We start from the raw sequence: 15,023 nt of genomic DNA, 5'->3' as shown, positions 1-15,023 counted from the left end.
ACAAAGAATCCTTCAAAGAATCAGTTTAGTTTTTTTTCTGTAGAAGGCCTCTTATTGCGCTTGGCCCGGGCTAAAAATCACAACTCAGAGGAGTAACAAAATCACAACTCTCAAGTGTCCCCGATTGACGCTTTTTTTCTGCCGACTGAGTCTGTTGTTTGAGGTTTGCGGATACGAAGCATGCTTCTACTTATTTTTTTTGTTTTGGCCTTAAGTCATGTACAGAGTTCTTTATCCTGAGCCGTTTCTCCGTACATGTATTCCTGTGCCCTCGTTAGCCGGTAACCCGTGGTTTCCAAATGGTTTGTATTTTCAGTAGAAATTTTACTATCGTACGTGAATTTACGTACACGTTTCAAGCTTCAGGTGATTTTGATTGTTGCCTGCTAATGAGGTGTGTCTTGTAACCGGTGTCGTATTAGCAATGATAGACTTGTATAGCTTTGGAAAGGATTCAGACTTGATGGAATAATGAAGAAAATTGATATTTTCTTGCGGATTATGTTCTTTGTTTGTGTCCAGTCTTCATACAAGGAAAGAAGTTGTGATGTCATCTTCATACAAGGATAGAAGGTGTGATGTCATCTTCATACAAGGATAGAGAAGGTGTGATGTCATCTTCATACAAGGATAGAGAAGGAGTGATGTCATCTTCATACAAGGATAAAAGGTGTGATGTTATCTTCATACAAGGAAAGAAGGTCTGATGTCATCTTCATGCACTCTATGCCCGAGTCTGGTACTTCGGGATATGTGCAGATGTGTACCTGGTGCGGGAAGAACCTATGGTGAGTCACTTGTCAACAAGAAGAGTTGTAACACAAGATATCAATCAAAAATTGTGTTTACCCGCGTGAAACTTGTTCAAGTCTGAAAAATGCGCTCCGTTAGGCAGTGGTCACCGAGCAAAATTTCCACCATTCCACCCATTCCGTGCAGAATTTGTCGGCCGTTTCCACGGAAATCGCGGAACGTCGGACACTTCCAGCGGGCGGAATTCAACCAGCAAATGGCCGGCTGAATTCCGCCAGGAGCCTTTTTTTCTTGAGTTTTGCATTGTTTGAGGGTGGGAATATCGGTGAAATTTCGTTGCCATCTACTGATATTTGGTTTTGACCAAGGAAAGTAGGCGAGCAGTGCAGGTTAGGCTATTTGTTTGCTTGATTTTTTCCTTCAGCCCTCCGTTCTATCTGTGTTCTTCGATCGAGTTTGTAGTAGCCCGTACGCTTGCTTGATTATTTCCTTCAGCCTTCCGTTCAATCCTCAGCATGGACTCGGTGACCAAAGCGAAGGCAATTGCCAAAAGTTGTTTGCGTACCAAATTCTTTGCAGCAAACAAGTCAAACAAACAGAAAATAGTGAGTTTTCCATGCTTGCCAAAGGTGAGAGGTTGTGCATGGCCAACGAAGGAAATCGCTGGTAGCTAGTTCAACTTTCCGACGCAAAACCAATCCACCAGTCAGTGCATGTTGGTGTTACCGTGCAGAGAGCGTGCAGATCGCCACTTCAGTCAGCGATTCTGCTGTCCACGTTTGAGCCTGTTTTGGTGTGTCCGCGGCCTTGTTATGTGCTGTAGCATCCCGGCTCTTTCACTGCCATTATCAATCTTGTTTACATGTGTCGCACGCTGGATTTCTAGATTACACACTTCAGACGGAAGCCCAGGATATTGTGTGCAATAATACCGAATCTGCATCCTGCTGTGGAAATGAGGAATGTATCTTCGTGGATTTATTTCTTCCTGCCTACATCCGCCATCCAACGGGGCTGCTTGCACAGCAAGGGAGCTCCTTGTCTCCGCAGGATAATGGTGGTACTGATGGTATCATCCGGACGACTTCGAATATCTCGGTGGTTCACATCCTTCCTTTCTGAGTCATCTTATCGCAATTAACTTTATCCGACATGAATGGGTCGACCGGGTACTGTTCGTGACTGTGGCCAAGAGGCGGTGATGTTATATGAGTCGCTCACGTAGCAAGCTTGCGTGTGGTTTGGCACAGCGTATTCTTCCATCTTGTTGAGAGTTGGCGGGAGGATAGTCATGGTAGATCCTACAAAAACACATCAGATGTTTTCCTGCTTTCCCGAATCCATCTTTGCAGAATACGCAATGTGGTCGCATTTTACAAACAAACTAAACAGAAACTGATGCCTCATCTAAGTTACGGCGACGTTTAGCGCAACAGAAAAGAAGAAGATGAAAAACGACGATAGTCTGGATTTGACACCGAATATCTTGTAGTCGGTGTTGAAAGTGGCATACTTAGTCAGTTGTTGACCTCAGCATGGTACAGAATTACAGTATATACTATGGGTTAAAGGAAAAGTACATAACCCCCCAAAGTGTGCAACACCTGATCCAGCTCTGCATAGGGTCTTGGTCGAGCGTAGTCGGATCTTCTGATGTCTTGCGTACACTCCACACCAGCTCAACGCCGGTCTCGAGGCAGGGCACTGTTGTTTCTGACACGAGAGTACCCGCGACTCCCAGATATCCCCTCAGATGTGTACGGTACAATGACGCAAAGATCCAATTACGCTCGACCAAGACCCTATGCACAGCTGGGTCAGACATTGCACACTCTGGGGGGTTATGTACTCTTGGTGGGAGGGGGGGGGGGGGGAGGGGAAGAATGTGTGTGCTCCAAACATCGGGGAAAGTCCGGTGAAACATTTCAATTTCAGAGTCCGTAGAGTTCGGATTGCGGAGTCTAATGGTATTGGAAGCATTCTACAAATAAATTCATTTGAAAACTATGTCTCCTGGTGGGGGGGGGGGGGCTACGGCATGATGTTATGCGACCGCGACACACCCTCTCCAAAGTCATAGTGTGCACCTAGGTGAAAAGAATTGTGTGAAAGCAATAGTGTCAATGCAATTTCAAAAGATATGAAGACTGATAGTAGGTGGTGCAAGCGACCCTGAAGACGGAACTCCATGTGCGAGTGAGGATGCAGCCATGGCTGATCTCCATGGGCTGGGTCTGAGGACGTTGGATACTCTGCTGAAGAAATGGCCGCGGGAGCTGGTCAAAAGTGAGAATAAAGCATTCAGCCTGTGCTTATTGAGCTGCTCAAAGAAATCCGATCGCATGGCTAAAGTCTTCCCCTGCACTAGTTCACCTCACAGTGTTTGCAGGTCTAGGGCTGCACAGCGCCCTGCGTGGCATTCACTTTCAAAAACGAATTTCTTTGAGGAGCACTGTCGTTTGTATTGAGATTTGAATGGTAAAATTAATTTGAATACGGTTGGAAGTTAGCCATCTGTGATAGTGTGTATGAGATCTGAGTGGCAAACTAGTGTTTATGCCTCTGCTTTGCCACTGCATGCAAGGCATCACAATAATTTTGAATGGTTTGAAACAAATCTTTAACTCCAGAAAATAGACGAGAAAGGGCTCGTTCTGCACAATGCAATGAATAATTGACAAGTTCCGAGCTACGTAAAGTGGAGTAACTTTAAAAAATGGGCGGAAAAACTCGTGAATTTGAGAGCTTTCATTCGACTTACGTAAAGTTGTCTATGTAGAGTTTATAGATGGGGCTCTACTAATGGAGGTGCGCCATAAGTGGATTGGGGTATAATTTATGACTTTCTCCCTGGGTCATTCACTATAGGCGTTCGGAGTTGCCGTGGGCAAGTACCTGGTTCAAAACTCTGTAAATCTTCACAGATGAAAAGGTGGTTGTTTACAAGAAAAATGTTTAACCATGGATATTACTCATAACTGTTTCTGGAGAAAATTACCGCAGTTGTGACGAAAGAAATCCAACCCACGTGCCGAAAGCAGCACCAAGGCATATGCGGCCACTGCGGATAAGTTTTGGAAACGTGCATGATGTCATTGAAGTGGAAAGGCAGTGCTACCTTTGACTCGCGTGTTGGATTTCTTCGGCCACGACTGTAGAAACTTATGGAAGCAAAATAGCAGCTACATCATTTGTAGGCTACCGGTAGTCTTCGCAAGGCCATCATTTGCAACAACTCGTAGATCTACATGACCACATTTACCCCGTAAACAAAACATTCGACCGTCGTTTCCGGAGTTAAGTAAAAATATTGCCAGATTCTCGAATGCATGCTCGAGCGTTTGTTTACTACACTCATTTCCTTTCCGTGATGGGTACCGGCGGCATTCCATGCCCATTCTGGAATAACCAAACAAATGTAACCTCAGATATCCTTCCCTGAAATGGGAACAAAAGTTGAAGTTGGTTTTATTATTATTTTCCCATGGGGGGGGGGGGGTGGGGGAGGGTTCATGAAGGGTAGGGTTAGATTAAACCCGACGTAAACCTGTATCATCATGTAAATGCTCCAGTCAACCTGTGATTATGGTTGGTTGAAACTTACCCTGGATAGAATTCTCCTGTATGCACATCCTAACACTTTACAGACCAACTTTAATGTGAACAGGGAATTGTGCAATCTGAAACTGTTATGCTGAAATGGATGAGCGGATCATATTCAAATCCAACTCCTGTATTCTATTGTATTGTATTATTTTACTTGGGCATTCCCAAAGATCAATGTGCTGGACTACCGCAGCAAACCAGCGAAGGTGTTTCCGCAGCGTCTGCAAAATGAATATCCAACCGCCATTTCAATCTCCTTGCTGATATGAAGCTCATATATTGGTGCCTCAGCTGTGTACGAAAGAATGGTACGTACAATGCTGCATCTGTCATGCACAAGATCCCAATACCGTAAAGTCACGGATAAAAGCCGGGTTTGCATACAAGCACATCGCGAATAGAAGCCTGAAAATCAAACGGGTCAAATGCATATAAGCCTGTCGCGCGTAAAAGCCTGGCTTCTATGCAAGCGCGGATCGGGTAGGTCAAGAGTGCATGTGCCATGTACAGTGCATAGTAAAACTGCCGCCATACCGGTAGTCAGTGGTAGATCTACGCGTGTCGCGCGTAGAAGCCTGGCTTCTATGCAAGCCCGGATCGGCCGATGTGCATACAAGCCTGGCAAAAATATCAGTGGTGCATATAAGCATGGTTTGCATATAAGCCTGGTTTGCATTGAAGCCTGATGCAGACAGCTGCTTATGTGCTTATAAGCCCGGCTTTTATCCGCGACTTTACGGTAGTATGTACAACTGTTGTGTCATGATCTGGTTGCACAGTTTCATGGGTTCTGTCCTTTGGATGGTATTAATTGAGCACTCGAACAATGTTCATGACTGCTTATATAACTGTGTTTTGGGCTTTGTGCATACATATGGGTGTTGTGTACTTTGCAGAAGCGAACACGAGCATGATAGCAATATCGTGAAGTACAGGAGCAAGTAACTGGTTACGTGCATTTCCACACAAGAACTGGTTGGAGCCACATCAGTTGGGGAGTGCAGTCACAGCGCACGTGTGAGCAGAGATGACAACTCCGGAGCAAAGGACGGACCAGTCCCCACACCAGTGGCTCGGACCACGCTAGATCGGATTAGATGGACTGCAGCTGGTGTTCTGACCCGGCATGGCGATACTGATATCACATGGTCATTTCAAGATGTGCATGATACCGTCAACTAGTAAACTGGAGAGTACACGTATGGATTTCCCTGGCAGGAGCTATGTGTGCATCACTTTATCCCTGTTGTTGTCTGAACTCCTGTCGCAAATGGACAGCGAGCAACTGCGTCCTGCATAGCATCACTGGTGTTCAAGAGAAGGTACCCTCACTGCTTTATGTCTCACAAGATGCTCATTGACCAATGCTTTCTCAACATGAAAAGCGGTAAGACAGAAAGGTGCATTGCAGAATTCAATGGAGTGTATTTGGTCTGTCACGAGGGAAATATTCAGAGTAGCTGGGATTTGGATAGAGAGTAACAATTTCTGCAGGAATAGTGCTCAGTGTGCTAAGCACAGTGCCGAGTAACACAGCACCAGGAGGTGCCATTACGGACAGCACCTGCTTCTCTGTGCTCATCTTCAGCTGCGTGAAGTTTGCAATAGGCATGAAATTCTGATCATCAGCCTAATGACCGTTGGGCTTCGTGCTGCACGCATAACTTATCCAGGACGATTTTTTTGCGGCATACACCACACCATTACAAAACCCAGCTTCATTTTGCGGGTATCATCTCTGCTTGTTTATCACGTTTAGCTACGAGAGAGGGTTTTACGTCAACACATTACTAAATGTTTTCCTCACATTGTCAGTACATTATGTTATTAGCTCTGTGAGTGTATGCGTATGGGTCGGTGCCAGAACAACAGAAACTTCATGTAATTATGTGCTCAAGTCGTAATCGTACACGACAATAGTGCTTGGCTGTGGCCCCACGCTTTTCCCATCTGCATCCCTAGAGCAAGGGCGTATTGCCACGATCATACTCCAATTTTTTTAAATTTTATATTTACACCTATGTGTGTGTGCGTCTGCAATTTGTATTATTTCATTACTAGTTCTAGTTCATTCTCTTCTGCCAATATTTTCATTGTTGAGTGTTCCTGAGAGGAGAAAAAATGATGTACGCATGTCTGGGTAAGTATACTGAGTTGACGGCTGCTGTGGTGCATTGTGCGAGAATACGATGTTAGTTGTGTGAGTGGGTTGTATGTGTTCAAAGGCCAATAAGTACATGTTAGATTGGAAGCTATGGCGGACAGATAGTGAATAGTGCCAAGACCCTTGTAGTCCTCAGACCGCTGCTCTACATTGTGGCCACTTGGCTCTAGTTGTGTGTTGATTGTATTGCAGCTGCTGCAGTTGTGGGCAGTGGCACCGCTGATCACCTCTGTGATGCCTGCCTTGCCTGCATTATCCTGTACAATTGATGTGTGCGCTGGCGGCGGTGCCACTACAGTGTGCTGCAGTGATGCCTGTCTTGCACCGTGTCCTACTAGTACTACTACTACTGACGCTCTAGGGAGTGCAGTCGATGTGAGTGCTGGCAGTGCCACTGCTACAGCGTGCTGCTTTTATGAACATCTAGCACTCCTGTAGGGCAGTTGATGTGAATGTTAGTAGTGCCATTACTACACTCTGTGCTGCTGTGATGCCTGTCAGTATTATTATTCTTGCATTGTTCCATTGCACTGCAAAGTTCGATAACTGTGGTTGCTGGCAGTGAGGTTGACCCCTGTACCTTGCCACACCACACACCACATTGCTGCTGATCTGAGTTTCGTGGGTTCAGTGAGCGGCGTTTATGACACAGCTGCTGCGGTGTTCAAGATCAGCTTTGGCTCTGGCCGGACCACTTTTTATTTATTTTTTAACACAATGCCAAAAGTGCCAGGAATGCAGGATTTTGCACCCTAGTTTCAAAAAAATTTCCAGGAAGACCCCCCCTTCCACCTTCTCCGGCCGGACCATATGGCGGTGCTACTCGCCTGGTCCAGTGGCTGGGCATGCCTCTATTACGTTGCTGTAGTTCTGCTAGATCAGCTAAGGCTAAACTGCCATAGTTCATACCAGTACAGATAGTCGTATAGCCCCAGATTTGCCAGATCACTATAATAGTTATTAGAGAGGTTTTGCATTCCGAATTTCTGAATTATTTTCGGAATGTGGCGGCAGCAGTCGAAAAAGTAGTCGAACTTTCGGAAGTGTGGTGGCGAAAGTGCATGGTTTTCCGAAAATGGATTTTCGGCTCTTTCATGTTTGGGAGTGCAAATTTGAATACAAAAAAGTGTATTTTTCATGTTCGTATTTTTGCTTTCTGCTGCTCTCGATTATTTGAAAAAATTTCCACGTATGTAGTTTTGGTTTTTGCTGGTTTTGCTGCTCTCGCTGATCTCGCCATGTTGACTAATCTTCTCACACTTCATCGCACTCTATCTTCCTTTGCCCTGGAGCCTACTAACAGTACAAGACAGTAGTTCGCCAACCTCGTCTTCAGCTGTTGGATCACTTGGTCCACCATCAGTCCGTCCTCGTCTTCGAACCGCACCCAAATTCAGTTTGACCTGCGCACATGGATTTGATCCTGCTCAACCCCTTCGACGCTCTCCATTTTGTTTTGCATGGCAACCCTTGGAAACGAAGTCGAATCAGATTTTCGGAATGCAAAACACTGAAAATACCGTTTTTCGGAACGCGCTTTTTTCGGAAAAGCACAGTCGAAAATCATTCCGAAATTCGGAATGCAAAACCTTTCTATTATTATTGACAGCTGTGAAGCCTCCAGGGCTGCGTGTGTGTTTAAAAATGGGCTCGACTTCTGATCACAAAGAATTTTGTAAGGGGAAGAAGACATTGCAATACAGCTGGGAGCTGGAGCAGCGTGCTGATGAATAGACCCTTTGCACAATAAGCGAGAGGGGTCGAGACGGGGCATGCTGTGCACGCGCTGCACACTTGGCACAACCAGCATGCATGGTTTTGCTGCAGGACGTGATCAAGTTTCCTGTGACAGGCTGTGTTTTCACGGTCCCGACGCGATGTTCATGTATGTACTCCCCAGCCTTTTTCATTTTCAAGTTTTTCTAGTTCTGAAGGAAGAAGTCCCGAAATGCTTTCCAAGGACCACTGTTGGGTTCTTGTTTGCAGCAACCGTCACTAACGTTAGTCTAAGGAACCCACTTGTCTTTCCATGCGTTCCCTGGTGATGCTGGCATTCCACACTCTGGAATCCTGGCTATCTGGCGAGAAGAGGGCCGGGTACCGAGGGCCGCAGTGCTGCGATATCGTTTACAGTGTTGTGCTCGGAACACTTTGTCCATGACGACTTTCATCCTTGCTTTTGCGAAGATATGGAACGCCCTGCCAAGAGACTCTGGAGCTTGAGAAAAAGGCATGACCCATCCCTGTCTTCGCTATTGGAAGATCGACTGCTTGCTGGCGCTGCTCGAGTTGCTGTTGTTGAAGTGGAGAGAGACGCGGCCTCATCGCTCAGGTGTGCGGAGAAAGTCATCTGAGTTCGAGCTGTGGCTGTGTGCACGATATGACAGACTTTCACATTATGCACATAGCCACCAAAGTAAAACTCATGGACACTATCCACGGGCTTGTTCACTAGTACTACTCCATCAGCTCCCTCTTCACTGTCGTCGGCGACTTGCCCCTGCGTTGGAGACGAGCAAGCATGGTGTGGCACTCACTCTGGGAAACAGAGGTTCATCACTCATCCACTGGGACGCATGAAATGTTGGGCATGATGAAGGTACACTCGAGGAAGTGGTGCCCTTCTTAGTTCTAGGAGCATCAGGGTTCTGCATAGAGAAGTGTTCTCTACATCGACAGAGGAGAGAAGGTAGAGAAAATAAAAATAAATTTCAATCTACAGTAATCCGAAATATCCACTGAATGCGGAAAACTTACCGCTCCAACAACTCCTTCTTTTTCCAGACAGATACGCACCCTCATTCAGCAGAAAACTGTTCAGTTCCTTACACAACCGATCTTCATTTGACAGTTCGTCCACGGGTTCCACAGCCATCGATGGCAAACCACTCGACACTCTCTCCTCCATCTCCAAAATGGAAAAATACAGTGTTCCACCATGCTCAACAACTGATACTCTGCACAAAAATCGAAGAGGATGCCCCGTCTCGGATCACGTGACCGTTATTGTGCAAAGGGTCTATTGGGCCTGTTGCACAGCTGAAATCTAATACATGACCCTCAGTCTTATCACCAGGCACAAATTACAAGTGACAGGCCCTAAGCAAAAGGTGAAGAATCTCTACTTTCGCTTCACACATCTCTGCTGTTTGACTCATTGGTACGGTGAAGCTATTAGAGTGAAGTTCACCTAGGGGCTGGTGGTCGGGGCTAGGGATGGCCATCATTAGAGAATGAGCCAATGATTGCCTTCTCCTATTGAATATTTGAGGAACGTAATTCTTGCTGTGTTCTTGGTCTGCAAGAAAAAAAACAGCACCAGCACCAAGAACAAAACCGCAAAAAAAACATTTACGAACCGCACAGGAAAGCGCATAACACTTACTACATGCTAGACATACATTTTACCTGGTAATCAACACTAGAGGAATGAATTTGTTCTGGACTAACAGCCATGACAGCGACCATGGTTGATATGCCAAAAGAACGCTAACTACATTCTGGAGAGTCGCACAGGCAGTCAGCGCTCGTAGTGTTCTATGGCCTTTTTCGGAGGAAGACGAATAAGGTTGAGATAAAGTGTCCACGCTTCTCCCTGTGATCCAACGACATTTTCTAATGCCCAAGTTGAAGGCCATTTTGTCTGCTAAATCAGAGTGGATATGATTTGTGTATAGCAGGAAATTTTCGGCGGGAATTTATTTTCATACGATTTCGTACACAGTCTCTTTTGTACTAAAATTGATACCATACTTCTAAGTTCATACTAAAATTTGTTCATGCAAAAATACGTATACTATACACAGGTTCTGCAAGTGAACACGTGCATTTAGCATGCAGCACTGTACGAATAATAAAATCCGTCCGAAAGGTTGAAATTTGGATTTGTGCGAAAAAATTTCCGTCCGAAAATTCCTGCTATACAGCAGGCGCGTGCACCGTATGAGTTTTTTGGTGTCTGGAAACCACCTTTTTTCGGGCAATCTTGCCAAAGGAAAAGCGTGCCTACTGGATTGGTTATCCTGCAAACGCGTCGATCGACGGGCAGTTTACAGTACAGTGACTATGTCCTTATTTCGAAGTGAGAGAGAGAGAGAGTTGCTTTGCATGCAGTTGAAAATACATTATTCTCTCTTTCTTCTGTGGAGAGTAGCGACAGAGAGATCGATCTCTAGCTCTGGTTGGTTCCTGGATTGGCGATGACGTTCAAGAAATCCGTTCTCAGACGGTCTCGAAATTTGAGTCAAGCACGCGCGATGCAAGTCAGTTCAAGGATATGATTGACGATATCTCCTTCCAAACTGTTGACTCAAATCAAGATCTCCACAGCCTTTCGTTCTCGCTCATGTGCGCAGCAGAAATGCTCGTCAAAAACGTCGACTGGAAGACGTAAAAATGTGCGTCCATGATCCACTTGCGCTGCTTCAGAACGAAGCGGTGCTCCGGCCGCGACTCAAGGACGCGGGACTTCGCTTTTCTTCCGCGAGCTTCCATCGAAGCAAGGCCCATAACTCTTTATTGAAATCATGTGGAACATTGCTAATACATGCTGAAAACTTCGTCATAAGAACAGAAAGAAAGATCCGTCGAATGTAAGCAGTGTTTTGATGAAACAAACATGAAGTGGACTACAAGTAGTGAAGTACCATAGACATAGTGTTATACTAGTCTTATAGACTGTAGTGTAGCCTGGGCGGCTAGGCCTATCTAACATTTACGTGTTCAATATGACAAACATGTATACGAGTACATTGACTTTTGCACCCTCTTTGCAAATCCTTTTTGAAGTGCTGGTACGTAAACGGTAACCCGTTCTATCCTGTTACCGGTTATCAATGGCCCAACATTTCCATGCAACATCGTCCCCTCCCTCCATTCCTCATTACTCTTTTCTACCTCTGTACCTGGTTCCCTCTGAGACGCGTTTGTGCCGGCATGATCTGATGAAAGCAGTCGGACGAGCCCCGCATCTCATCAGCACCAGTGTTCATTGGTGCCCTGCACCCCTGGTCTTGATTCCCCCCCCCCTCCCTCCTCCCTAGCCCTCGCCGTTACCTCCGACGGGATGTTCGGGGGATGTGCATGTGCACAAATACATAAGTATACAGTGGGTCTCCAGAAAAAAATTAACCAACTCTAGAAACCCCCCTTTCGAGACTCGGTGCACGCCACTGTACAGTATTATAGCCTACACTAGCACCACTGATTAGACAAGTGTTAAACTAGCCAGAAGAAGTTCATTGGTCACCAGGTATGTATACTTTTGAAACTAACTACCGTAGAATCCCGCGGATAATCCCATGGCCTTTTCTGTTTCATAAGGATATTTCGGTGGACTTATACAAGATCATGGCCTTATCTGTTTCACAAGGATATTCCGGTGGGCTTATACAAGAACATGGCCTTTTCTGTTTCACAAGGATATTTCGGTGGGCTTATACAAGAACATGGCCTGTTCTGTTTCACAAGGATATTTCGGTGGGCTTATACAAGAACATGGGTTCATACGCTGACACCAAAAGTGTGCATCGGGTAATACAAAAGAAGTGAGAAGTACATTGCTTATAGCCACAAAAACAAACGATGATTGTGTTGAAATGTACAAAAAAAAACTACATATACTACGTACATGGTACGACCAAGAGTCCATAATCTATGGACTCTATCTAGTCCAAGATCTATGGACTCTAGTCCATAATCTATGGACTCTTTGTACGACTTAGGCCCATGGGCTTGTACGATCAAGCTTTGTGATGTTAGAACTTTCCCTGGGCTTATGCGCAAACATGGGCTTCTGACATGTCACAAGACTGTAGGCACGGCGATGACCATTTGCATTGCACCTAACTGGGCCTAGATGAGGCAATCAAAGCATGCTACAAGAAGTAGAACTCCATATTTAGTGGAGCGGGCTTTGATTTGCCCATCAAAGTCCGCCCAGGCGGGCTTTGATTTTACGATCAAAGCCCGCTCCACTAGAGCTTTGATTCACTGATCAAGCTCGCTTTTTTACTCGACTCAGGCTCGAGATGGTTGAGTTATGCTTTCAAGTGCGATAGGAAGATCAAAGTGCATGCTTATGTCAGAAATCCAATCAAAAAAGTCGTGTTCATGTTCTATCAGCCAATCACAGCCCTTCGCGAAGTATTTACAAGTTCGATATTAGTTTCCGACATGTCACAAGACTGTAGGCACGGCGATGACCAATCGCATTGCACTTAGCAGGGCCTAGATGAGGCCATCAAAGCATGCTACAAGAAGTAGACCTCCATATTTAGTGGAGTGGGCTTTGATTTTCCCATCAAAGCCCGCCCAGGCTGGCTTTGATTTTACGATCAAAGCCCGCTCCACTAGGGCTTTGATTCACTGATCAAGCTCGCTTTTTTTTTACTCGACTCCGGCTCGAGAAGGTTGAGAGTCGTGCTTTCAAGCGCGATAGGAAGATCGAAGTGCGTGTTCTTGTCAGAAATCCAATCAAAGCAGTCGTGTTCATGTTCTATCAGCCAATCACAGCCCTTCGCGAAGTATTTGCAAGTTCGATATGAGTTTCGAGCGCGGGTGCATGTCAGAAATGCAATCAAAACACTCGTACTCGTGTTCGATCAGCCCACATCACAGCCCTTCGCACTTCGCGCGGCGGGCTGTGATCAGGCGATCTCACACTCGTACTCTTGCTTGATTCCATACTTCAAGCGCGGGTACATGGCCTGGGTGCATGTCCGAAATGCAATCAAAACACTCGTACTCGTTTTCGATCAGCCTACATCACAGCCTTTCGCGCTTCGCGCGGCGGGCTGTGATTAGGCGATCTCACACTCGTGCTCTTGCTTGATTCCATACTTATAATTATGCGGGTGGGGTTATCCGCGAGATTCTACCGTATATAAAATTTGACAGCAACACAGGTGACAGGTACACACAAAACTAGCTGGCAAACATACCTTGTTCCTTTCTTGGTCCTGGGTACTCTGCCATAAATCGTCATGTGTCTCTTCTGATATGGTCGGTATACTAGTAGGTAGAAAACGTCAGTGATTTCCGTCGCTCCATCCACTTCCCCATCCCATAGTAAGCGGACATTTCAGAATCCCTTTCGGAGTACTGCATGTCATATCGGGGCACATACTCCTACACACACAGACACGCATGCACACGCACACAAACACACACACACACACTCACAAGCACAAATACACACACACACACAAACACACACACACACACACATACACACACACATGTATACACACAGCGCATACAAATAACGTCGAACATGCACACATGTACGCAGTAGGTCAAATCCTCTCTGCACACAAAGGACGCCAAGCCCGAAACGGCACAGCTTTCCTACAAGTAAGGTGGATAAAATCGGCAATATAATTTCGTTCCAATCTTACTTGTACACAATCATATACACATACACACATACGATACTCACCAGACTAGAGCACTACTAGTATGTTGAATAACGCCATGTCTGACTAGTGCCTCATACCCCCCCCCCCCCCCCCCCCCCCGGGTTGAAGCCAAATGCATGTACACGTTTAGTGCTGTTTTGCTAATGGTCTTTTCCATGCCATTGCACTTGTGGTTTCGGGATCAACATCGCAGTCCTTGTTGCCGTTTCTGTTGAGTCTCGATATCGGGCTGTATATTCCTCCTAGCCTAGTCCTTTCCTATATTCATGTACTACATACAGTTGATGCATTGTCGAGTCACCGTGCATACATTGGTATGTGTGCTTGGTGAAATTCTAGGCTGGTTGTTCTTAGGGGCTTTGTTCTTGCACCCCCAGTAATGTATGCACTTTCAAGAAGCCTGACATCAGCTCTTTGACGGCTAATTGAACTGCCAAACAGCTGACAGTCTCCAAATCCCCAACCTGCCCAACCTACGGGTGGACTCGAAAAGTATGACCGCACTTTTGGGCTAACCACATCGCAATAAGTGGATGAGGAAAATGTGCAGAAAAGATATCAACGGTATCGCCCCCCCCCCCCCCCCCCCCCCCGCACACACACACACACACAAACACACCCCCATGTTGACGTGAATGCACCCAAGAAATGCCACAAACCTACACTAGACTACAGACACATCACTGCAGCCACTCACTCAAACAAAAACAAACACAAACACGAACACACATGTGCACACACGCATACACAGGCACATACATACTTGGTCCGTTTCATCGCAATTGTCGCTTATCTCCCACGCACCTTTTGACAGGTAAAACCCAGTCCAATCTCGATATCTAACTCACATTCGTTTGGGAGGTTGTGATGGCAAGATCAGAGGAGACCAGAAAGAAAAAAACCATCGCGACTAGCGCCAGTGGCATCGCGATTCATACAATTTTGATGGAAAAGTGGGAAACTTTTCGCTGCAGTGAATGCACTGCAGTGAATGCACACGCAGTGAATGCACACATTCACTGCAGCGAAAAGCCAAGCGCAGCTCAAAGACCGAAACTGTAGCAGGGGAAATCGACATCATG

At 45.9% G+C, this 15,023-nt stretch overlaps 2 long non-coding RNA genes across 2 annotated transcripts in view; one reads left to right on the top strand and one right to left on the bottom strand.

Annotated features, from left to right (window-relative positions):
• The first annotated feature begins 503 nt into the window (after nt 1–503).
• LOC135826112 (uncharacterized) lies at nt 504–6,503 on the top strand. Its single transcript, XR_010555215.1, has 3 exons — nt 504–788; nt 4,530–4,667; nt 5,256–6,503. It is a non-coding gene; the product is annotated as an uncharacterized LOC135826112 (long non-coding RNA).
• Nucleotides 6,504–9,550: 3,047 nt separating this feature from the next.
• Nucleotides 9,551–15,023, bottom strand: part of LOC135825950 (uncharacterized) — a 39,672-nt gene continuing 34,199 nt past the window's right edge. Inside the window, exons 3-4 of the long non-coding RNA XR_010555172.1 lie at nt 13,465–13,651; nt 9,551–9,821 (exon numbers count right to left, since the gene is read on the bottom strand). This is a non-coding gene — a long non-coding RNA (uncharacterized LOC135825950). The remainder of the gene's footprint in view (nt 9,822–13,464; nt 13,652–15,023) is intronic.

The sequence above is a fragment of the Sycon ciliatum genome, chromosome 10 (assembly GCF_964019385.1).
Source record: "Sycon ciliatum chromosome 10, ocSycCili1.1, whole genome shotgun sequence".
Lineage (NCBI taxonomy): Eukaryota > Metazoa > Porifera > Calcarea > Leucosolenida > Sycettidae > Sycon > Sycon ciliatum.
The sequence above is the reverse complement of the archived record's forward strand: the minus strand, read 5'-3'. Positions and strand labels throughout refer to the sequence as shown.